General features: G+C 40.5%; 1 protein-coding gene across 1 annotated transcript in view; it reads right to left on the bottom strand.

Annotated features, from left to right (window-relative positions):
- The window catches only part of LOC123516463, a 170,868-nt gene extending 156,576 nt beyond the window's left edge, over window positions 1–14,292 (bottom strand). The window contains exon 1 of the mRNA XM_045275775.1: window positions 14,039–14,292. The gene's annotated coding sequence lies outside the window, so the exon portion shown is untranslated. The remainder of the gene's footprint in view (window positions 1–14,038) is intronic.
- Between the last annotated feature and the right edge of the window lie 11,516 nt (window positions 14,293–25,808).

Below are 25,808 nucleotides of genomic sequence, written 5' to 3'. Positions count from 1 at the left end.
TAATAACAACTACTGCTACAACTCGTGATTTCACCTATAACCACAACCACAACTACTATTTCCTCCCATATTCGTGCTTTCACCAATACCACAACCGCTATCACAACTACTACTTCATAACATATTCAATCACCACAACGCATCCACTGTCACCATGACCTCTTTCTCACGGCCGGAATGTTGCACCTTTTGCTATCTTTTACCGCTATTTTCATGCTAACTGCTCTATTGATCTGCATGCCTCCTATCCTCCTGCTGCCTCACTGCATCCCGACTCTGTCCAACTCTAAAATGCAAGAGTTAACCAATACTCTGTCATTTAATCTTTTTCCTGGTAAACTCTGAAATTCCCTGCCTGTTTCTGTCTTTCCGGAATCCTATGACTCGACTTCATTAAATCAAGAGGGAGGTTTCAAGACATTTATCCCTTTTTTTTGGCTAACTCTCTCGAACCCGCGAAGGGACTGGCAACTAAGTGGGCTTTTCTTTAGTTTATATGATTATTGGCTAGTTTTCCCCTCTTACATAAAAAAAAAAAAACAGAAAACCAACACTCACTCCCATGCTTCGTCCTTTACTCTGCACGATCGCATTACGCTGAACTCGGTCTGTCTGGCTGGGAGAGCCTCACGGGCGGGCTACATGCTAATTACTCTCCGTTGGCAGTACTAGACGCGGAGAGGAAGAGGGAGAGCTAATCGGTAGGTGGGGTGAGGGAGTGGTGAGTGTGCTAGTGGGTGGGAAAGAGGGAGAGTGAGTCAGTAGGTGGGGCGAGGGAGTGGTGAGTGTGCCGGTGGGCGGGAAAGAGGGAGAGTGAGTCAGCAGCTGGGATGAGGGAGTGGTGAGTGTGCTGGTAGGCGGGGAAGAGAGAAAGCGAGTCGGTAGAAGAGCAAGCAATTGAATACCACGATCCCTCCTTGATTGCGAGGCCTTGGTCTCCCAGCGAGGGGCGGCTCCTCAGCGCCCGACGAGTGAGTCTGTTCGCCCGGTCCGGAATATTGCATTAGCGCGTCCCAGGTGAGTGTGGGGTGCTGGGAGAGGCGAGGCGAGACGGGGCGAGGCGGGGCGAGGCGGGGCGGGGCGCACGCGAGAACTCAGGTGTGGAGGATTTGTGGGTGTTGGAATGAAGGGAAGTGATGTCAAAATATTACTATATAGACTAGATAGATAAATAGAGGAGGGATACATTTATTTACTCTCTCTCTCTCTCTCTCTCTCTCTCTCTCTCTCTCTCTCTCTCTCTCTCTCTCTCTCCCCCAAAACTGACCCCTCACTTGCCTCCCTCTGTACCTCCCCCCGGTGCCACCTCGACCCCATCTGCTCCAAAATGTTACAATTAGTCTTTCCCCTCACGCCTCCGTCCCCAGCCTCTCGTCCCGGCCCGCCCCGACCCTGGAGGAGGAGCAAAACCCGGAGGTGCTGCAGGCGACGCCCTTCATAACTTGCGAAACAGGTTCTTGCCTCCGCCTCAAGTTGGAAAATTGTTGACATCCTCCCTGGTTCACTGATTAGGCCTCTTTCCTTCCTCCCTTTTCCTTTTTCCTTCTTGCATGGTTCCTTTTTATTCTTTTTTCTCTCTTTTTTCATTTTTCTTCAGCTCTCTCCATTTTCCTTTCTTGTTTTTCCTTTTTTCTAGTTTTATCTTCTTTCCCTTCTTCTTTCTATTTTCCTTTCCTCTTTTTTTCTTCTTACCAACTCTTTTTTTTTTGCTTTTCCTCTTTTCTCAATGTCTTTTCCTTTTTACAGATATTTCTTCTCACCCTTTCCTCATTCTCACCTCTTTTCCTTCCTCCCTATTTCCTGTTTCCTTCTCGCTTGCTTGCTATTTTCTTCTCTTTCTTCTTTTTCAGGGTCTTTTTTCTTTTTCGTCCCATTTCTTCACGATCTATCATTTTCCCATTTTCTATGCAAAGTTTTTTTTTTATTATTTATTTCTTGATCTTCTCCCTATAATTTTCTGTTTTTATATTTCTTTCCTTCTTCTCTTTCGTGCCCTCTTCTTCTTTCCTGACATTTTCTCTTTTCTCCTTTTCAATTTTTCCTACTTTCCTTCCCTTCCTACTTCTTTTTCCATCTCTTCTTTGCGGTGGCTTTCTTTACGCCTCCTCCTCCTCCTCCTATTTCTCTTCCATTTCCCTATCTTTTCCTTTCCTTCCTTTCTACCTTTCCACTTTTGTCTTTTCTCACTGTCTCTCTTCCTTCTCTCCCTACTTCCTTTTCTCTTATTCACACTCTTTCCCTTCTCCCCTCCTCCTCCTCTTCCTCCTCCTCCTCCTCCACCTCCCACTCCTCTTCATCCTCACCATCCTCTTCCTCTCTTTTCCTATTCTTTCTCTTTCCTACCTTCTTTTCCTCTCCTTGCAATCTCCTCTTCTCCTATTCTTCCTCCTACCTCCCTCTCTCCTATTACCTTTTTTTCCTCTTTGCAAGTTTCTGTTTCCATTATTCTTTCTTTTTACACACTTTCTTTCTCCTTTTCCATCACTCTACCACCTTCTTTTAAATCCCTTGCAGTTCCCTATTTCCTAACCCACTTTTCTTTTCTTGACACGCTTACTCCTATCCCTTCTTTATCCTCAATTTCTCCACACACACACACTCTCTCTCTCTCTCTCTCTCTCTCTCTCTCTCTCTCTCTCTCTCTCTCTCTCCTTCAGCGGGCTCAGAATAAATGCGACACGTGTCTCTCTCGCACCAAAGTCGGCACCGAGATAAGTCTTTCCGGCGTCAAGGCAGGACAACGTGTACCTGCCTAACATACACAAGCACTCTGCCAACCGACCTTCTCACGCTCCGCTCCGCCCCGCCCCGCTAAACGCTCCTCCCGCCTCTGCCACCATTTGTGTGCATCATCTGACTTCCTCTCCTCTCCAGTGGCAAGGCTTCCTCTCTCTCAAGGTTTGTGGGAGTTAGGAAGTGTAAATTCAACTTCAAAAGGTTGGGTGTTCCCTCGGTCTCTCTGTCTGTCTGTCTGTCTCTCTGTTTGTCTCTCTCTCTTTGTCCTGTGGTGTCTTCTTTTCGTAAGTAATATCCTTGTTCCTTCTGAAGTTCAAATCTTATAATGACTCAACCTTGTTTGGCTTGATCTTGTTTTAATTTCGAAAGTCGGAATGTTCGTTTGGTTTGTCCCTCGTTCTCTCTAGTGAATGTTTTCTGATGTTTTCTTTGCCGTATGTAATGTCTTTGCTCTTTTTAGTTCTCAAAATTTGATAATAAATTTAATTCTGTTTCCATCTTTCTCTGACTTGGCCTTATTTGCCAGACAGCAGTGTTTCAAGGTGCTGCCAAACCTGATTTCCTAGTTTGGGAACTCATATGATTTTTTTTGTAAGAGGCAAATAATAATCTCTCTCTCTCTCTCTCTCTCTCTCTCTCTCTCTCTCTCTCTCTCTCTCTCTCTCTCTCTCTCTCTCTGGCTCCATTGCAAATATTCCGCTTCAATTTTCTTTTCTATTTATTCTTTTGTCTGTTGGTTTGTTACTACAAGTTACTTTGTATTGTTTTCTTTTTTCATCTCTTCTCGGTTTTTAAAATGAATTTCAGAAAAAAAAAGCCGAAACTTGTTGACTGTTCGTCCTTAACTTTGAAGGGCGTCATTTTTCCCTCTACTCGCTCTACACCAAACATTTTTTCATTTCCGGTCTGACTGTGAAGTATCATTCAGTGTTATATATTTCATTTGTATATATGCTTTTATAATTTATTTACTTTTCTAAAAAAAATACAAGAAAGGCTGCTCACGATTTTTTTTCTTAAAGTTGAGATGCTTGTTTTTTATTCTCTCTCTCTCTCTCTCTCTCTCTCTCTCTCTCTCTCTCTCTCTCTCTCTCTCTCTCTCTCTCCACTTGGATCGTTCTTCATTGTTCCAGACCTAACTTTCACTATATATCATTTCTGGTGACACACAAAACTACATCCGACAAAACATTCTAAACGTTTCTTTTCATCTTCTTGTTTTCCTTCCCAGTTTCATCTTGCTGTCCTTTCTCTCCCAGGTTATCTCACAAACGTTTCACAGCTTCATCTCGTCTCTCTTCCTCTTCCACTAGCGTACAAAGGTTTCCCAGCACCACTCTATCTGTCCTCCTCCTCATCCTTTATCTCACAAACGTTTCTTTTCATAATCTTGTCTTCCTTTCTCGTCACAAACGTTTACTTCCATCATCCTATCTTTTCCTCTCCTACTTTACTTCACAAACGTTTGCCACTACAATTATCTTTCCCTTTCTTTCTTACTTCACCTGATAAACGATTTTCAGCATCATCCTTTCTCCTATTGTCTTTGCTTTACCTCACAAACGTTGCCTTTCATCATCCTATCTTTCTTTCTCATCTCGCATTACCTCATAAAACGTTTGCCTACGTGCATCATCCTCATATTTTACGCCATCAACGTTTTCTGTCATCATCCTGCCTCCATTTTTCCTCCTTTACTTCACAAACGTTTTGAAGCTTCAATTTTGTCGTTCTTTCTCTTCTTACTATAACTGACAAAAGTTTTCCGGCATTCTTTTTCTCCTTCTTTCTCTTATGCTTCACCTCACGAACGATTCCTTACACCACCCTGTCTTCCTTTCTCTCCCACGTTACCTTGCCAAACGTTTGCTTTCACGCACCATCCTCTTCTCTCTCTCTCTCTCTCTCTCTCTCTTTCTCTCTCACCGGTAAAGCGTTCCTGTGAGAGTCACGGCACATGCAGGTAGAGCAGCTCACCTTTCCTGCCTAGCGCTGTACCCACTCGTATTACGCCAACCTCTCGCTGCCGCCTTATCCAGCAGCGTTCCACCAGAAGTACTCATGCAATTGGCGCGCCTTTTCTATTCACTTTGCAGGGAGTGGAAATTAGACGGATTTTCACTTTTTCTTCTTTTATACAACTTTTTCCATTCCATGAAGTCTTTTTTTTTTCTTACTTAACAAGGAAAAATAATACAGTGAAATTAGCTATCATTACGAAATGTTTTGTATATGATTAAAACCACTTATTTTTCTCATTCTTCTTTTTTAGTATTGCTTCAATTAGGTAAGTGTTTCTCGCAACTGTATGTTTCTTCTGCTGCAGGTTTTTTTTTTCTGTGTTCATATAATGGGGTCGCTGTTTTTGTCATTATAATCTTTTTCTAATTCTCTCTCTCTCTCTCTCTCTCTCTCTCTCTCTCTCTCTCTCTCTCTCTCTCTCTCTCTCCTAAACTCACCCCCTATGCAGTCCTTCCATCTCTTCTTTCCACCTACCTCGTCTTTTTTCTCTTCTTTTCCTCTTTTCTTCAATTATAAATTATGACAATGAAAAAAAGGTGCAGAACTCATCTTTTCATCCCTTCCTACCCTTCAATTGTACATTTCGACATATCAAACCCAAAGGAGAATTACGGAAAAAAAAAAAGAAAAAGAAAAATGAGAGTAGGAGAGAGAGAGAGAGAGAGAGAGAGAGAGAGAGAGAGAGAGAGAGAGAGAGAGAGAGAGAGAGAGAGAATGAGAGACTATGAAGTGGTAAGGACATAGTATGAGAACGAATGATGCGACAAAGAGGAACGATGAATATAGAGATACAAGAACAGAGGCAAAGAGGAAAAGCTGTGAAGAGATGGATCGAGTGTATGAATCAAGATACGAGGGAAAAGAGCACAGTGTAGAGGGTGTGCTGAGGCCAACAGGAGGGAGTGAAGGACGATAGACAAGTTTAGTGACCTGATGTGAAAGTAAGGAAAGTATAGATAGATAGGTAAATGGATAGATGGATAGAAAGATAAATAGATATGTAGATGGTTAGATAGATGGATGGATAGATGAATAGATAGATAGATAGATAGATACATGGATAGATAGGTGGTAGATAGATATAGATAGATAGATAGACAGATAGATAGATAGGTAGATGGATAGATTGAGAGATACATGGATAGATGGATAGATAGACAGATGAATAGTTAAATAAATAGTTAGAAATAGAGACAGACAGACAAATAGGCAGGCACACAGAAATACATGGAGGAAGGAAGGAAGAAAAGCAGGATGGGAGGAAAGAAGGAAGGAAAAAAGGAAGAAAGGAAGGAAGGAAGGAAGAAAGAAAGGAGGGAAGAAAAAAGAAAGAAAGAAAGAAAGAAAAGAAGGAAAGAACGAAAAGAAAAATAGATATATAGATAGATGGAAAAAAAAAAAAACCGCATGGATACTCTGAAAGAAAGAAATGAAATGGGAAAAAATAAATACAACGAATGAATAAATAAATGCATTGTTGAATAAAAAAAACATAGGTAAAAAAAGAAGTAAAAATAAATGCATTGGTGAATTAATACCAGGGAAAAAAGACGAATGAACGCATGAACGAATGAATGATGACACAGCCGCTCTTCAACCATCCCCTTGAAAAAAAAAAAAAAAGAAGCAAAATGGCAGCGTCGCAGTTCCCCCATCAAACTCACCCTTCAAACTGAACACAACCCCAAATGAAACTGCAAAACTATAATAAACGTGCTTCTTTTTTTTTTTTTTAGACTAACTCAACCTAACCTAACGTAAAACAACTCATCCCACTCCATCCTAACCTAATCTAACCCAACCCAACCCAACAGAACCCAACCCAACCCATTCTAACCCAACCTAACCCAACCCAACCCATCCCATCCTATTTCATCTTAACCTAACCTAACCTAACCTAACCCAACACAACCCATCCCATGCCATCCTAACCTAACCTAACCTAACCCAACCCAACCCAACAGAACCCAACCCAACCCATCCCATCCTATCCTAACTCAGCCTAACCCAACCCAACCTAACCTAACTCATCCTATTCTATCCTAACCTAACCTAACCCAAGCTAACCCCACGTACCCTAACCTGTACATTTCTCTTTCTACATCGTTTGTTAAGGAAAACTGCTAACTAAGTAACTTTTCTTTTTGTTTCGTTTTCCACTTTAATTTCTTCTCATTTTTCAACTTTTTCTTCATTAATTTTATTTTCCACCTCAGCTCTGTCTTTCTCTGTGAATCTTTCTTTCTATATCGTTCGTCATGGAAAACTGCTAAGTAACTTTTTATTTTCTATTTTACTTTTTCATTCGAATTTCTTCTCTTCTCATTTTTAACTTTTTCCTTTATTCATTTACTTTATCTATTTATTTTTTCACTTCAGCCCTGCCTCTGTGCATCTTTCTTTCTAGATCACTGGTTATGGAAAAGTAATGAGTAGCTTTTTGCTCTATTCTGTTTCACATTTTATATCATTTTCGTTTTCCAGTATTTCTCCTTTTCTTATTTTCATTTACTATTTTTTACTTCAGCTTTCCCACTGTGCCTCTCTCTTTCTAGATCATTGGTTATGGAAAACTACTAAATCAAGTAACTTTTTTTTTTATTTTTCTATTTTTTCCTCATTTGTTATTCGTTTCTTTTTTTCATAATTATTCCGTCGATACATTTTCTAAATCGTATAATTTATGGGAAAGCTCCAAACTGTCTCTTTTTTTTTTCTATCTCATTTATCGTGTTATGTTTTTTTTGCCTTTATTTCTTTTATACATTTCCTAAATCGTATAATTTATGAGGGAACTTTAAACTAATTTATTCTCTTCTCTTTTTTCTATTTTGATTTCTTACTCATCGTGTTATTTTTCTTTTCTTTTTCTATTTATATTTCTCCTCATTTATCGCCTTATGTTTGTCTTCCTTTTTTTTTATTTGATTTTCTTCTCATTTATTGTGTTATGCTTTTTCTTCCCTTTCTTTCTATTCTAATTTCTTTTCATTTTATTGTTACGTTTTTCTTCTTTTCCCATTTTAATTTTTATCTCATTCATCGTGTTTTGCCTTTTCTTCCTTTTTTTTTTTACTACTTCAATATTTTTTTTCATTTGTTGTGTTTTGTTTTTCCTTCTTTTATATTTAATTTCTTCTTATTTTATTGTTATATTTTCCATCTTTTCCTATTCTAATTTCTCCTCATTTATCGTCTTATATTTTCCTAACCTTTCTTTCTATTTCAGTGTCTTCTCATTTATTGTGTTTTGCTTTTCCTTCCTTTCTTTATTTAATTTTTTTTTTTCTGATTCACTGTATTATGCTTTCTTTCTTTCGTCCTTTCCACCTGCATAATTATTTCGGATTGGTTGGATTGCTTCTAGTTTGCTGGTTATGGAAAACTGTATATTGACAAACTTTTTTTACTCTTTCTTCATTTTAATATCCTCTCATATATCAACTTTGATTTTCCCATTTGTTGCTTTATTTCCGTCTCTTTTATCATTTTAATTTCCTGTCACTTATCATCTGGGTTTTTCTTCCTATCTTCCTTTGTTTCTCATTTATATCCAACTCTGTTTTGGATTTTTTTTATTTTCTATATCTCTTTTTCTGCGTTTGTTTCATATGCAATTATTTCTTCTCTCTCTCTCTCTCTCTCTCTCTCTCTCTCTCTCTGATTACTATCCGTTCTCTTTTTTTTTTTTCATTTGCCTTCTAAATTCCCTCACGCTCCATTTTCTTTCTAAGCCTTCACTTCATTTCCTCTCCTTCCTCAATCGTTCTTTCTTTCTCTTTTTTTTCTTTCACCTTCATTTAATCTCTTCTTTCCCTTTCCTAACTTTTATCTTAATTTTGGATCTTTTACAAATCTCTCTACCTTTTTATTCTCAAATTTTTTTTTCTTTTCATATCGACGTTTTCTTTTATAATCGTTTTTTTTTTTCTTAATTTTCAGTTCAGTCTCGTATCTTTCACTGTTCTCTTCCTTTTCTTCAATTTTCATATTTTTCGTTTACATTCACTTTACTGTTGCTGTTTATTTTTTTTTTCATTTTCTTAATTTCTCCAAACTTAACTCTTTTTTTTCTTTGTTCTCATTTCATCTTCTTTACAAGTATGACCACTTTATTCTTATCATCATTCCTTCTATACTTTTTTTTTGTCACATCTCCTTTATAAGTGTGACCATTATGACCACTAAAGTTTTATCATCATTCCTTGTGTTTTAATTTTTTTTTTTTTTCATCATTCCTGCTTCCCTAGCTTTCTTATCCTAACCATTTCTCAGGATTTTTTTCCTTATGTTTTTTCCCTCCATTTTATATGTCGCCATACTAGTTTGCCTTTTCTAGTTTTTTTTTTATTAGTCTTACAATTTTGCTCTCTTTCTTTACTTTTATTCAGCTTCTCTTCCATACGTTGTCAACTTGTTTTAACTTTCATTCCCTATAACACTTTTAAATTTTCTTGATCCTTCTTCTCTTTCTTTATCTTACTCATTTTCTGTCATTCCTTTCCCATTCTTAGATATCAAATCATTGTTGGACTTAAGACACTATATTGTAACATTATGGCTATTTTGTGTCCTTCATATATTTCAAAACAACAACATGAACAACCCGGAAAAAAAAAACATCATTCTTCCGCTATGTTTTTTTTTTTTTTTTTCATCTTTCTTTTTCAACATCTTTGCTAACTTTATGCCACCTCTTCAACTCGCCCCATTACTGTAACACCCTTTCCTGGCATCCTAATATTTGCATCATAACTCTTAATACATCCACTATTCGCTTCTTTCTTTCTTTCCTCATTGCTCTATTTCCATTCTGTCTCTCCCTTGTGCGTTCCCAATTTTCCTTTTCTTGCTCTAAGTCTGCATTTTCGTTTTGCTAATTTTTCCATTTAATTTCTTCACCACACTAATTTCCCTTTCTACTGGTGTTTCTTTTCCTCAGTTTATTTCTTATTAATCGTTGTCTTCTTCCTCTCATTCTTTCTCCCTTCGTTCCTACTCTTCACGCCATGTCGCTGTTATATATGCCATAATTACCTTCCCTTTATCTGTTCCTCCATAATCACGACTTCTTTTTTTTCTTCTTTTTTAGCGTAACTTCATTTTTTTAACATTTTTTTCATTGCTTAATTTTTTTAGTTTTTTATTCCAGATGTTTATGTTTCCTAATCTTTCCATCCTAACTCTCTCTCTCTCTCTCTCTCTCTCACCTCACCGTTTCCTAGATTTCTTGTTCAAACTCCATTTTTATTACTAATAGCTGCTTTCTCTTTCTCTCTCTCTCTCTCTCTCTCTCTCTCTCTCTCTCTCTCTCTCTCTCTCTCATATCTCTCATTCTTCTTGTTATCTCATATCTTCACCTTCATTTTGTTTGTTTTCTAATCTTTCCATTCTAAGTACTCTCTCTCTCTCTCTATCTATCTATCTGTTTATCTATCTTATCTGTTATTCTTTACCTTCATTCGTCTCTCTTTCACACACGCGGCCACGTTAGCATGGTTGGCGCCCTTGGGTTCACCTTGGCGACAAAGGCAGTTAATGTGAAGGAAGCCTGGGTGGAGCGGGAGTCTCCGGACAAACTTGCTGACACACCGACGCGGACGTGAAGGAAAACTTGCCTCGAACCGCCCAAGAAAAACTTCACGAAATGAACAGCGGTGTCAGTCTGTTTCAGAGAGAGAGAGAGAGAGAGAGAGAGAGAGAGAGAGAGAGAGAGAGAGAGAGAGAGAGAGAGAGAGAGGTAATGGAGGAACGAGTGAGTTAGAGAGCTCAGGAAGGAAGAAAGAAAAGAAGGAAGGAAGCAAGAAAAGAAGGAAGGAAGGAAGGAAGAAAAAAAAGAAGAAAGGAAGGAAGGAAGGAAAGAAGGAAGGAGGGAAAGAAGGAAAGAAGGAGGGAGAAGGAAAGAAGTAAGTAAGTAAGTAAGTAAGGAAGGAAGGAAGCAAGAAAGGAAGAAAGGAAAGAAGGAAGGAAGGAAGTAAAGAAGGAAGGAAGGAAGGAAGGATGTAAGGAAAAAAGGATGGAAGGAAGCAAGAAAAAAAGCAGAGAGGAATGAAAAAAGCAAGGAAGGAAGGAGGAACGAAAGAAAGGAAGGAAGGATAGAAAGAAGAAAAAATAGGAGGGAGAGAGAGACAGAGCGATGAAGATACTAAGAAATGTAGGAAGAAATGATGAAAGGCAGGAAGGAAAAAAAGGAATAGAAAAGGAAATTGTCATAAATTACTTTGGAACACCTAAGCAGAGAGAGAGAGAGAGAGAGAGAGAGAGAGAGAGAGAGAGAGAGAGAGAGAGAGAGAGAAACGAACGAGTCTCAAACTTTAAATACCACGCAAACTAACAAACACACAACTCTCTTATTTAAAGGAACAAACAAAAACAAAAACGAAAAAGACAAAGAGAGAGAAAAAAATAAATAAACAATAGATAAAGTACACATATGCTGACGTGTGAATGTAGGCGAACTCGAACTCAGGGACGCGCGTTTACCTGAGCGAAGAGAGTCCCAGTGAGCAGAAAGGTGACATGGTGGAACACTAGAAGGAGAACAGGAAACCACGCGAAGCAGATCAAATTACGGTTTATTTCCCGAACTTGCTGTGTACTGTTTCCCCCTCTCTCTCTCTCTCTCTCTCTGGAAAGGTCATGGCAGTGCAAATGACACCTTTTCCGCCTTAATTAGCGGCGTACAGATGAAGCAGGGATTTGTGGCTAATTAATTGTGGCGTCTCTCTCTCTCTCTCTCTCTCTCTCTCTAGGGCACGGAGCAGTAAGTCAAGATTATGCGTCATGTGTAATACTCTTATATACATTTCCTTTCCTCTTTCCTCCTCCTGCTGTTGCTCCTCCTCCTCCTCCTCCTCCTCCTCTTCTTCCACCTCCATCCACTCATTACCTCTTCCTCTCTCACTCTCCACTCTCCTCTTGCAGTAAACTCTTTTTCTCATCTCTTTGTGTCATATTTCTCTCTTATTTTCCTATTTTTTCCTCTCTCTCTCTCTCTCTCTCTCTCTCTCTGTTCTCTTCTTTTTTCCTCATTCTATTCTTCTCCATCCATCCCTTGCTGTCTTCTTCATATTTCCTTTTCGTCTCCTCATTCTTCCATTCTTCCCCTCCTTTTTTTTTTGCCTCTTTTCTCTTCCTCTTCTCTCTATTAAATTATCTCTCTTACGTTTTTTCTCTTCATCTTTTTTTTACCTCTTCTTCCTCCATCTACTCCTCCCTTTCCTTTTCAACCTCATCTCCTCCCTTCCACTTCCTACTCAACGCTTTCCTTCTCCCCTCCTTCTCTTCCTCCTCCTCTCATCTCAAGTGCTCTGTCTTCCTCTCATTTTTCTCCTCCTCCTCCTCCTCCTCCTCCTCTCACTGACCTTCTCTCAATTGCCCTCCTCTTCCTACTTGCCCTTTCCTCCTTTACCTCACCCATCATTCTTTCTGTGGCCAATGGTCTCTCTCTCTCTCTCTCTCTCTCTCTCTCTCTCTCTCTCTCTCTCTCTCTCTCTCTCTCTCTCAAAGCCGTGCTCCTCTTCACCACTAAATCTCGCTGTCTGACACACGCTATTCCACGCGACACGAGACACGGAGGGAGAGAAAGAGGGGGAGGGGATAGAGAGGGAGAGGGAGAGGGAGAGGGAAGGAAGGAGGGAAGTACCAGGGAGGAGGGAGGAGTGACAGAGGGATAAGCGAGGGGAAAGAGGAGCAGGAGGTGGGAAGCGGGAGAGAAGGAGGGGAGGAGGGAAGAGGGAGAAGAGGGAGGGAGAGAAGGAAGGGAGAGAGGAGGACGATGATGACGAATGAGACGTTCGAAATAAAGGGGACCTACTTGCTCCCTCCTCCTCCTCCTCCTCTAGTGGGAGTTTTTGAAGGACCAGAGAACACCTTCCCAGCATTTTCTTTTATTATTCCGGAACAGCGCACGTCAAGACGGAGAGAGAGAGAGAGAGAGAGAGAGAGAGAGAGAGAGAGAGAGAGAGAGAGAGAGAGACTGTTTGGGTAATAATCCTCCCATCAACTGTCCTTATCGACCCAGCTTGACCGCTAATCCACGGAATGACAGAGACACCAGCTAAACAAAACAATGCACATATAAAAATACAAAGACAAGTAGGCAAGTAGGCAAGCAGGCACAGTAGAGACACGCCCAGCAGACACAGCAGACGGAAGAGCAGCAGGAAGTTCAGAGAGCGGCGGTGGCGGCAGGAGGAGGAGGAGGAGGAGGCAGACAAGCGTTCAATAACACAAATACTGAGAAGGTTGTCAACATAGTCCAAGCTACAACCCGCGACTCGCGCATCACGAGAGTAAACACTGAGCAAAGTGAGGGAAAGGAGGGACGTGAGGGCAGACCGGCTGGCGGCGAGGTGACGGCGTGAACGATGAAGTGGGATGAAGAGGACGACGAGGGCAGTGGCTGTGGCGGGGACGAGAATGACGGGGGAGAATTGTAGGTAGGACTTCAGGCAACAGGACTGAGGGTGGTGACCAAGACGAGGATGATGAGAAAGGTAACTATACATGAGACGAGGAAAAAAAAAAGTAGATAACGAAAATAATGAAGAGGAAGAGAAGGACAATCACCGTGACGAGGGCAATATTGGGGACAAGGATGGCAATTAGGACTAAGATCAGGTCAGATGAGATACCGAGCCAGTGATTCAATGATACACTGACTTGAGACAATTTCACTCACCAGCGAATCAGATGCATACGAATATTACTCTCTCTCTCTCCAATAAACACGTGTAGCCAGCACCAAAAGGGAGAGAGAGAAGGAGAGGGATAGAAAGAGGGAGAGGGAGAGGGAGAAGGAGAGGGAAAGGAAGAGGGAGAGGGAGAGGAAAACAACAGTTACCAAAGGAGGTGATATTTGCTGTTTAATCTGCGAATCACAGCAAAACATCCACAGTGACACCCCACCACCTTACACTCACACAGACGAGTATCAAACTTAGGTACACTGCTCTGTATGTCTACACGTGTAATTTCCAATCATGTGCACCATTTTATACTGACACACAAGCAAGGTATCAGAAACCTCACTGAAAAACGCATACAAGCACACAACATCACACACGTAAACACACACACACAAGAAAACACACAGACACACAAATCACGAGACATTTACAACAGTCAATACTTACACACAACAGTGCACACAGCATCATGGCCACCACACATAGGAAACACAAAAACGCACACACGCACGCACACAAACACTACAAACAGATTAAGCACAAGGTAGTACACACGTAAACACACACAGGGAAAGTACACGAACACGTACAGGGCCGGTGGGGTGGACGGGGCGCCGACAGGAGAAGAGACAGGGCGCGGCGGCCTGTACTTGGGAGAGGAGGGCAAGGGTACTTGTAGGGTGTGGCAGCACCTGTGGGCGAGGCGTGGCGGGCTCGGGAGTAGCCCTGCAGGCGCGGCGGCAGCAGGGGCGGGAGCGGCAGAGGTGAGGCAGTACACCTTCTGCAGGCACCGGGCGGCGACACAACCCACTCTCGCGACAGCCACGCGACGACTGGCCCGGCACGTGCTCTTCCTCTCTCTCTCTCTCTCTCTCTCTCTCTCTCTCTCTCTCTTTCTCTCTCTCTCTCTCTTACAAATCCTTTCCAGACCCGATCCTCCATTAAATCTTTTTTATTTCGTTGCCTCCTCTCCACCCACCCATCCTACTCTCTCTCTCTCTCTCTCTCTCTCTCTCTCTCTCTCTCTCTCTCTCTCTCTCTCTCTCTCTCCAAACAAGATACAAAGTTTGAATACGTATAATGACCAAGAGATTGTTTTCCTTAAGCCGACAAGATTGATGTTATAGTGGGAAGGTGATGGTGATGGTGGTGGTTGTTTGCCCTCACACACACACACACACACACACACACACACACACACACACACACACACACACACACACACACACACTAATCGGTTCATTTCGGTTCGTTGATTTTTTTTTTTTTTTTTTTTTAGGTAATCAAGGCGAAGCAGTATAACTTTTCCGATGTTGTTGTTGTTGTTGTTGTTGTTGTTGGTGGTGGTGGTTGTGTTGGTAGTGGTGATAGTGGTGACGGTGGTGGTGGTGGCGGTGGTGGTAGTGTCTATAAATTCCCTAAATCTCCTCATAAAATCATTTAATTATTTTTTCTCCTTTTCTTGCTTCTTTTTCTTCTCTTCCATCCCCTCTTTTTTCCTTCCTTTCCTCCTTCCTCTCTTCCAATTTCCATTTCTTGTTCTTTTCCTTCTCGTTCCTATATTCCTTTCCTCCTACCATTATTTTTCTCCTCTCTCTCCTCCCTCTCTCTCTTCCTATACCTTCATTCCTCCCTCCGTTCCTTCCTTCCTTCCTTCCTTCCTTCCTTCCTTCCTTCTTTCCTCCTCCCACCACCCCATTCTCTCCCTCTCTCTTAAACTTTTCACCTTAAAAGCCACCAAACTGTCCACTTCAAGGCAACAAACAGTCTTCACCTCCACTTTATCCACCCATCAATTTTTTTCTACGTCTAAAGGAGGCTGTTGGGGGTCTACAAAAAACTAGTAAAGTGCCTCCCTAACTGCCGCCTCCCCTAAGAACTTTTGTAGAAGAAGGGTTCCAATCGGGTCAGCCAATTTAGCTTGTGAGATGTATTGATACGCCTCTCTTAGAATTGCTTAAGTCATAGACGGCTGTACAAAAGAAAAAACAACAACAACGGAATGAGGAAAAGAGTTCAGGGAGCTTTGTTAGTAAGGGAAAGAGTTAAGATGCTGCTGGTTTTGAACTGTTGCATGAGTAAAAGGGTATAGAAAGTGGTCGGAGGGTGAATATACATAGTAAGGGTTTTTTTCTTTCATTATTAAGCTGGAGGCATCAGACAAAGAGTGAGTTAAAAGAGTTAATTAGTGAGGTGGGATAACGGGGCAAAGATGCAGGTGACCTCTTGTATCAATTAACTCTTTGGTACAAGCCCTTTTTTACCTATAATCTCTTAGCATTTTCAGACACTTTTGTACTGGAGTATATTAATCTGTTTTGCATCTATAGAAAAATAGAAAGTGAACCTCTTATTCTTTTTAAAATGTTCTCTATGGCTATGTTAATGATACTCCTTTATTGATCTGAACGTTACCTAAAGACGACCATACCACTGATAGGAATAAGGCAAGAGTCTGAAGGGAATGAAAATAAGAATAAACAAACACGTATACCTAAGATAAATATGATATGAATAGATAAACTGACAGACTTTTCGGCTCTTCAACTTGTCTCTTTCTTTGGGAAGTGCAGTATGAGCGAGTTTCCTTTAAATCCGTAACTTCGCCCTAAGCCGGTTTCCCAATACATGCAGATAGAAAGACAAATTCATGGGCACAATAAATAGATAGATATGCAAACACCTTCGATCCATTGCTTCTATCCAATAAATAAAATGGAATCTGGAAAAATTGGATACGGGAATAAGCTCACAGATCAATATATGAATAAATACATAAACAAGTGCGATAATCGGTGGAAATCTCGTCCCCGTTCTCTTCACTGTTATTTTTTTGTCCATCTTCCCATCACCTGAATCGATTGTAACCCCCACCTAATTTTTTTTAAACGTAAGAGAGACATAGGCGTTGAGCAGCAAAAGGAAGAGGAAAAAAAAAACTCATCAAGGTGCTAATTCCTAAAAATATATATACTATATCAAGAAAAAACAAAGGACGAATGTCATGTAACTTTTTTTTTTTTATATCTACCGTAGAAAAAAAAAATAGCCTCACTTGATTTTTTTTTACCAAAGAGAGAGACATTGCAGTGGAAATTAAAAAGGAAGGAGAAAAAAAAAGCCCATTAAGGTGTAAATTCCTAAAAAAATATATATATCAACCAAAAATATAGGTAAATGTCTCGAAACTCTAATAATTATCTACCTTCCCCTGTTCTTTCAGCCTTGGAGAAACAACCACAATAAAACAAAAATAATAGAACCAAACAGGGAACAGAAATAGACTAAGATGTGTTTCTGTGTTCATGTGCTTGTGTGTTGAAGAGGGAGATGGAGATGGGATGCGGAAAATCTTTGACGCGTGGAAGGAAAACAAAAGTAAGAACAATAATATCAAATAGAATAAAAGCAATGAAGGAAAACTATACATGTGTGTTCTCGTATCCGTATGTCTGTCTGTGATGGAAAGGTGGGTTAGAGGCACGGGCGACTCTGGCAAAACTCTTTGATGCATAAACGAAGAACAAGAACAAGAAGAAAACGAAGAAGAAGAACAATAACAACAACAACAACAACAACAACAACAACAACAACAACAACAACAACAACAACAACAACAACAAAGAAAATAAAAGGAAGAAGATAAAAGAAAAAGGGAAAAGAAAAATAAGAGGAAAAAGAAGAAAACAATGATAATAATAATAATAATAATAATAATAATAATAATAATAATAATAATAATAATAATAATAATAATAATAATAATAAGAAGAAGAAGAAGAAGAAGAAGAAGAGGAAGAAGTAGTAACAAAATAAAAGGATAAACCAATGAGGGATAGATGTATATGTGTTTTCCGAGTGTGTGTGTGTGTGTGTGTGTGTGTGTGTGTGTGTGTGTGTGTGTGTGTGTGTGTGTGTGTGTGTGTGTGTGTGTGTGTGTGTGTGTGTGTGTGTGTGTGTGTGTTGGGAATCGGGGAACGGGAGATGGGGAACTGGGCGATGAGGGGAGAGGATAGAAACAAGGGTGAGGAAGTAAGGCATGCAGGGAAGAACAAGCTAAAACAAGGCCCTGAGGACAGTCACCGGCCGCCCGACCAACACTGAGGAAATTTTGAGATAAGGAAATATAAGCAAGCCAGACGAGGAATATTTTGTCATGGTGGGTGCGCTGTTGATTTAGACGAAACGTAACCCAAACATTGCTGCTTTGAGAGGAAACACAACCCTCCTCCCTCCACCACTAAGGAAAGATCATCGTGTGTCTTTAGTTACTTTAGTTGCTTTGAAGGACCGTTGATATTATTATGTGAATCGTCAAAAATACACAGGGATAAATTCTGACTGGATGGTTGGCAGTAAATTTAACCTAAAGAATATTACCGACTGTTCTTATTTACTTATTTCCTTGGTAAAATTGAAAAGGACTATTAACCCCTTCAATACTGGGACACACACATTTTTATCTTAAGATTAGACCATTTTATTGACATTAGGATGAATCTATGGAGGTCAGAACATCAATGGCCACAGTTTTCACTATTTTAATCCCTTACATGAGTTTCTGAAGCTGTATAAACTCATCAAATAGTAAGCAGAATGAATGTGAAACGTGTCATGGTACTGAATGGGTTAATTCTCTGACTGCCACTTGGTTTACCTTTCCCTTATTATCAATCACTTTACGACATCTTTACTTGTTCTTCAGCCACATCCAATCTTTGAACTGGGAAGGAATTGCTAAATGTATTCTTTTTTCACCCATGCTTATAAAGACTTCAGGCATTGCTTCTGGTGATGTTAATTCTTTTGTGATATTACATTAATTAATCGTAGAAAACAAATATATGTCTGACAAATCTAAATCTTATCAAATACTCACTGACTGTTCTTAATTAGTGTCACGATAAATCTATAGAGGAATATTAACTCCTTCAATATTGGGACGAACTTTTACCGTGAGTTTTGCATATGATTTGACGATTTTATTTACATTAGGAAGGGTCTATTGAGGTCAAAAGATTAATGGACAGACTCTTCACTATCTTAATCCCCACATAAGTTTCTGAAGCTGTATAAGATCGCCAAATAGTAACCAAAATAAATATGAAAACGTGTCATGGTACTGAAGGGGTTAAGATGACTAAAAGAACATTGATAAAAAATTAATCCTCAAAAAGCAGATACTTATATAGAATAAAGAATCGAGAGTTGAGAAAGCGATCACTGACTGTCCGTTTTTAGTCATTGGTGAGGTAAAAATTATCGAGAATAATTTCACGAACTCAAACATTGTGGAATTAACTCTCAAAAATACACGCGTTTGACAGAAAAATAGACGACGCGCAAAATGGAAGCTTTAGTCTCCTGGGAATGTCTATTTTTGGTGAACTAGGAAAGTAAAGATTAGAGAGCCTGGGTTATAAAAAGCAAGCCTGATAAGCGCCACAGAAGGCCGAGACGATGCAGCATTTAGTGGCGGGGTAATGATGCTCTGTTTTCCCACACATACACAAACATACACTCACACAAACTCCGAAAACACACATACACATCTATCGCTCATTGGTTTATCTTTTCTTCTGGTTTACGTCATGTTTCCCCCTTTCCATCACGGCTGAACAGTGTCTCTTAACGACGGACTTAGCTGTGGCATTTGGGAACCGTTAACCCGAGTAGATGCTCTTCCTAACTTCGGATCGTGGCCTGGGTTAGAACCGGTGTGCTTGATGGTGTCCTGGTGGCGGCGTGAGATGAGAAGCTCTCCACAACACTCGGGTCAAGGTTAACACGCTTATACTTCACACGTCGTCCTTAATTCAGGTAATGGTGACTGAAAAATGGTGTATCGCCTCACATCTTTAAGCCCTCACACTTCACATGTACGTACATACGTAATTTGGACTAGTGTGCAACTGAAACGTAAAAAAAAAAAAGGAATGAAACGTAAGAAATATAAAACATCTGAAAAAAAAACTTGGAAATGTAAAGACTTGAAAATTTACAAGTAGGCACGTAATTTAGACTGTATCTTAAAAAAAAAGAATAATAAAAACTGTAATGTTAAATGAATGAAGCATAAAGAATTAAGAATAAGCAGCTTTGAAATATACAAATGCTAAATGTGAGATGCAAATGTGATCTATATTTTTTCTTTTTAATTTTGGTTCATCTATCTATCTATCTATCTATCTATATATCTCTAATCTACCATCTATCTATATCCATCTATCTACCTATCTATCTATCCATCTATCTATCTACCTACTTACGTATCTATCTATTATACAAACATCCATCCACTTCTCACTCAACACTACATCAGGATCGCCTAATGTGGAAGGGTTACGTTATACAAAGCGCATAAGAATAATTTGCATATATGAAATCCATCTCTACAACACTGAGTATCTCATTACATAAGCCTGTTTTTTATTTACAATCTAACCACTAATCCCATCACCATTTCGCAATAAAAAGATACACGAAAGGAACACCACCACACCATAATACCAACGTCACATCACCAAATAAAATAACATTCTAGCACTCCCACAATAAAACAGTTATATGTAATAGTAACGCCACATCATAAGAGTGAAAAGACAGCAAAAATGAAGAGATGAAAGGGAAGAGTTACTGTATTGTACTCACTCAAAGGTGGCAAGCGTGTGACTTGAAGGACAGAAGTGAATGGAAAGGCGTGAGATGAGCTGAGGTGAGGTGGTAGTTACTTGAGAGAGAGAGAGAGAGAGAGAGAGAGAGAGAGAGAGAGAGAGAGAGAGAGAGAGAGAGAGAGAGAGAGAGAGAGAGAGAGAGAGAGAGAGAGAGAGAGAGAGAGAGAGAGAGAGAGAGAGAGAGAGAGAGAGAGAGAGAGAGAGAGAGAGAGAGAGAGAGAGAGAGAGAGAGAGAGAGAGAGAGAGAGAGAGAGAGAGAGAGAGAGAGAGAGAGAGAGAGAGAGAGAGAGAGAGAGAGAGAGAGAGAGAGAGAGAGAGAGAGAGAGAGAGAGAGAGAATTAACATCACGTAGAGGGATTTATTTATTTTTTCTTTTTCCTGTGCGATTATGTTACGTACAAACATCACTTCCCAGCAGGCGAGAGAACGTTGGAAGCTGTTTAGTGAGTGCTTAATATATCTTTTGTCTTTGGGATCTTTTATAACAGGGTACGAAAAATACTGTGCATTTCCGAAGAGAGAAAAACAAAAACGCACAATTTACTACATTGCTTAGTGCCGAGTGAAGTGAATAAACGGTATGAAGTATTAGACTTGACATGACGGGGGAATGAACGCGTTATGATATTGTGCACCATATTTTTGATAAGTGCAAAATAAAATAAAAATAAAAAAAGCATACCCGTCAGCTCCTTGTTTAGTCGTTTCAGTACTGGGATGCATATTTATCTGGTGTTTCAAGTGTGATTACATGATTTTATTGACATTAGGAAAGGTCTATGGAGGTCAGAAGATTAATGGTCAGAAGTCTTCACTATTTCAATCACCCCACTTGAGTTTCTGAGGCTGTATAAAATCGCCAAATTGTATGTAACCCAAATATGAAAATGCGTCATGGTACCGAAGGGGTTAATAATAGCAAGTGAAGTGAATAAAACGCCGTACCATTTGTATTTAAACAGACGAGCTTGAATTTCATAATGTTACGGCCCGCCCGTAACATGCATTACTACCATCATCTCCTCTGCTTGTTACCTCGTTTGCCACCTCTCCGCCTCCCCTTCCACGTCACCGTCTCGTGAACCTTCCACGCCACCGTCTCGTGAACCTTCCACGCCACCGTCTCGTGAACCTTCCACGTCATCGTTTCATGAAGCCCGGCTACTGTCCCGAAGTTGGATTCACGCGGCCCCTTTCGACTCAACCGAAAGTGTTGAGCCAGCTCTTGGTTTTCTGGATTGGCAGTTGAGATCCAAGCCTCAACCAGTGAACACAACGCCTCTTGGTTCTGCCGTGGGATCAACCATCACCCAGCATTTCACCACTGCGACACCGCATAAGTATCACTTCCCCTCGTCCGTGTTTTCCACATTGCCTCTATATAGGATTAGGATTATTGTTAGGTATTAAGTTGGGTTCTTTATTGTTGTATTTATTACTGTGTTATATGTATATGTGTATGTCATTTTCCTGTGTTTCATGTTATATATCTGTGTTTCATGTTTCTTGTTATATATGTGTCAATTTCATTATGGGTTATTAAAGTAGCTTTTAAAGTGACCCCTTTGCATTTCCTCACCAGTTGAACCTGCAGTGTTTTTTTTTATTGTTATTGTTCACCGGCTCTCCGATGCCAATCTTACCAGTTTAACCGGTGAACGTAACAATTGGCGACCGTGACAGGACCATTATAACCCATGTTCAGTGTTCCATTTTTCCAGTGACTTTTTTCTGTGATTGCTTGTGTTTCTGTGGTGTTGTGACTCTGATGTGTTTTTTTCTGTGACTTACTCTGCGTGTGGTTTAAATTTACCTTTGTGCGTTCAAGTGGCTCCTTTTGGGTTAAACGTGCTTCGTGACTTTCATTGGTATCGCATAGCAGTGGTAGAGCAGGAAACCAGGTAGAAAGGCGTGTTCACCGATAGCACTTATCTCTATTTTTGCACATAGGCAGGTGTGTAATAAGTGTTATCCAAGTGTTGGGATCATCATATGTTCATGCGAACCCTCAATGCCCTCACTTCGCGGATCATTTTTCTCGCTAGTTAGAATCGGCCATTTTAACTAGTCTCTCAGACTAATCCGCCTCCTTATCAATAACAAGTCTCAGTACAATTCGCTCCTCACTCTCAAGTCTCGTAACTAGAGTAATCCGGATCCCTCTTAATGCCGTAACTCTCTAGTTTACCCCTCATTAGTGATTGTACTCATAAGTGTTTACTTAAGTATAATCTAGGTAATTTCCAAGGTTGCCTTTATTATCACTCTGCCAAGTTCCTCACTTAAGTAATTCGCTTATCATTTTTTTGTTGTGGTTTAACATCTATTTAATATGGCTTCCGCTCAGTTTAACGTTGAAGATTTTTGTGCCGACCCTTCTCTGGAACAACTTAAATATGCTAATATAAAGAAGGACCAATGGAAAGCCATCGCTAAACATTTTGATGTTCCCATCACGTCTCAGATGACTAAAGAGGTCATTAAGAATGTAGTTGTTGAACATCTAGTGCAAGAAGGTCAGTTGCTAGGAAATGCCATAGAAGAGTTAACTCCCATGTCAGCCTCTACGAGGACTATAATACACAGTCCCCAGGAAGAACAGGATAAGAGTAGGATAAGTCAATGGGAAATTGAGAAGCTTAAACTAGAATACCGGATGCATGAAAACAAATGCAACTACAGGAAAAACAAATGCAACTACAGGCAGAAAAAGAAGAGAGAATTACAGGAAAGACAAATGCAACTACAGGCAGAAAAGAAGAGAGAGAATTTCAGTTACAACTTAGAAGGCAGGAGAAAGAGTTAGAAATTCAGGAGTTAGCCCTACGAAATGACGCTAAGTTTAGAGGGAAGAAATAGATATAAAGAAAAAGTTAGCAAGCTTTAATCCTGCTACAGCTGCTCCGCTAGTTCCCCCTTTTGATGAATCTGATGTTGACGGGTCATTTCGCGCTTTTGAGAGCATTGCTCATAGGAATAAATGGCCCAAGGATCAGTGGGTGTCTCTCCTTGTCCCTAAGCTAGTAGGAAAAGCTTATAGGGTATACAACGGCCTTAGTGATGAGGTAGAATATGAAGAGATCAAAGGTAACATTCTAGACGCCTACTCTATCACTTCTGATGGATACAGACAGCAGTTTCGAAAGTATGTGAAACCAGAGTCTCACACCTATGTTGAATTCGCTAGTGAGAAACTAAGACAATTTAAGAAATGGTTAGCCGCTCTTAACATTACCACCTTTTCGGAGTTGCTCAATCTAATGGTCCTGGAAGAATGGAAGAACAAGTTACCATTTAATATTCTGAGGCATGTGGAAGAACGGGGAGAGAGTGATCTTATGTCTGCCGCTAAAGTGGCTGATGCGTTTGCTTTGTTGATGGGATCCCTGGGTAGTAGAGGTCGTGGTTCACTGTCTAATGTTAGGTCCTCCTTTGGGGAAGGTTTTGGGGCGCGGGTGGTAAGCCAACCGGATTCTCGCCAAATGCATATAATTCCCCCTGGTGTACATACTGTAAGAAGCCAGGTCACACGATCCAGAAATGTAGACACCCAAATTGCAAGGGTTCTCAACGTCAATTTTCTTTTGTGGCCCCTAGACCTAACACATTTGAGAACAAGAAACCAGTGGCCCTAGCTAACCCTGTCAACTCTCCTCTAGAACTTTATGACTCGTACATGTATCAAGGTAAAGTGTCCCTGACTGATGGTAAAGACAAGGCAATAAATATCAAGGTTCTGCGTGATACAGGTGCTGCCCAATCCATCTTAAGGGAAGATGTCATCCCTAACATCAAACAGGCTTTCACTGGGGAGAAGGTGATCCTTACAGGTCTCGAATCACAGCTCTCCTATCCTTTGGCTAATATTAGCTTACAGTGCCCGTTCATTTCAGGAGAGGTTGAGGTAGCCATTAAACCTGGTGAACTGCCAGTACCGGGGTACATCTTGTACTGGGTAATGATCTTGCGGGTAACTTGGCTGTTCCAAACTTAATTGTTCTTGATTCTCCCTTAACAGAAAGTCCCACTAAGACCCTGGACGAAACATCCCTCACTTCTTCCCAGTGTGTGCAGTCACCAGGTCTCAGTCCAAGTCCCCTGCCCTTTCATCACCTCCTCCACCAATGATTGCCTCTACTGACAACTTGTATAATGACATCATTTCAAAGGAGAATTTGATTAATGCTCAGGAACAGGATCTCACTTTGGCTAAGATCAGACATGTGGCCAGTGAGACAAAGGATATGTCTAAATTGCCTTGTTTTTATTATCAGGAAGGAGTCCTGATGCGTGCCTACAGACCTCCTGAACTGAAACAACTAGACACCTGGTCAGAAACACATCAAGTTGTCATCCCTTGTCTGTAAGACCAGCCATTATAGAACTAGCTCATGATGGATTGTCAGGTCATCTAGGCATCCAAAAAACCTACAAGAAGGCTCTTCAACATTTTTTTGGCCAGGAATGAAAAAGGATGTGTCACACTATGTAAAAACATGTCACATATGTCAAGTTGTGGGTAAGCCTAACGAACGCCTTGTGCCAGCTCCTCTGACGCCTATTCCAGTTCAGACGGAGCCCTTCGAAAAGATCATACTAGACTGCGTAGGGCCCTTACCCAAAACCAAACGAGGGAATCAGTATTTGTTAACCCTCATGGATCCCACTACCAGGTACCCTGAAGCATTCCCTCTTAAGAACATCACATCAAAGACCATTGTAAAACATCTAATACATTTTTTCACCTCGGTAGGAATTCCAAAACAAATTCAGTCTGACAAGGGTAGCAATTTCACTAGCCATTTTTTCCAACAGATAGTGAATGAGCTAAACATCGACCATGTTACCTCCTCGGCTTACCACCCCAATCCCAAGGCTGTCTGGAGCGGTTTCACCAAACATTAAAATCCATGATGAAGAAGTATTGCTTGGAGCATCAAGGAGACTGGGATGAAAGTATTTCTTTCCTTCTCTTCGCTTTAAGAGAATCTCCTCAAGATTCTTTAGGTTACTCCCTTTTGAATTACTCTATGGTAGACAGATCAGGGGGCCTCTCAAAATATTAAAGGATCAATGGTTTACTCAAAATACTCCTTCAAGCCCCAGTGTGTCTGACTACATCAGTAACCTTAAGAATAAAATCAGTGAAGTCAGATCTTTTGCTAAATCAAACTTCCTCAAATCTCAAACTAAAATGCAACAGAATTCTCTTCCCAAATCTGTCATGAGAAGTTTCAAACCAGGAGACAAGGTTTTACTTTTCTCCCCACTCCAGGCAATGCTCTTCACAGTAAGTTCATGGGACCTTATGTTGTGGCTCAAAAACTAAGTCCATTAAATTATGTGGTCCACACTCCTGACCGTCGTAAGGATTCCCAACTTGTTCATATTAATCTAATGAAACCTTACCACTCCAGAGAACCAGAGGACGACTTGTCTCGCGCTGTACCTGTATGTCTGATAGGAAAGGAGTCTGGTCCTGTGCCCCCCGAGGAAGAGTCCGACATCGAATTCCTCTTCTCGTCACCTAAAGGACGCCCCTCAAACAGCCAAATCATGTCCAACCTTGATGAGGTGTTTCTTTCCTTAACACCTTCACAACAGTCTGATCTTAAAAGTTATTGCCAGACTCCTACCCATTGCCCTTGATAGAGGACCTTATAGATAGTATAGGAGTAGCCAAATT

The sequence above is a fragment of the Portunus trituberculatus genome, chromosome 41, assembly GCF_017591435.1.
Source record: "Portunus trituberculatus isolate SZX2019 chromosome 41, ASM1759143v1, whole genome shotgun sequence".
NCBI lineage: Eukaryota > Metazoa > Arthropoda > Malacostraca > Decapoda > Portunidae > Portunus > Portunus trituberculatus.
This window is presented reverse-complemented; position numbering and strand designations above follow the sequence as displayed.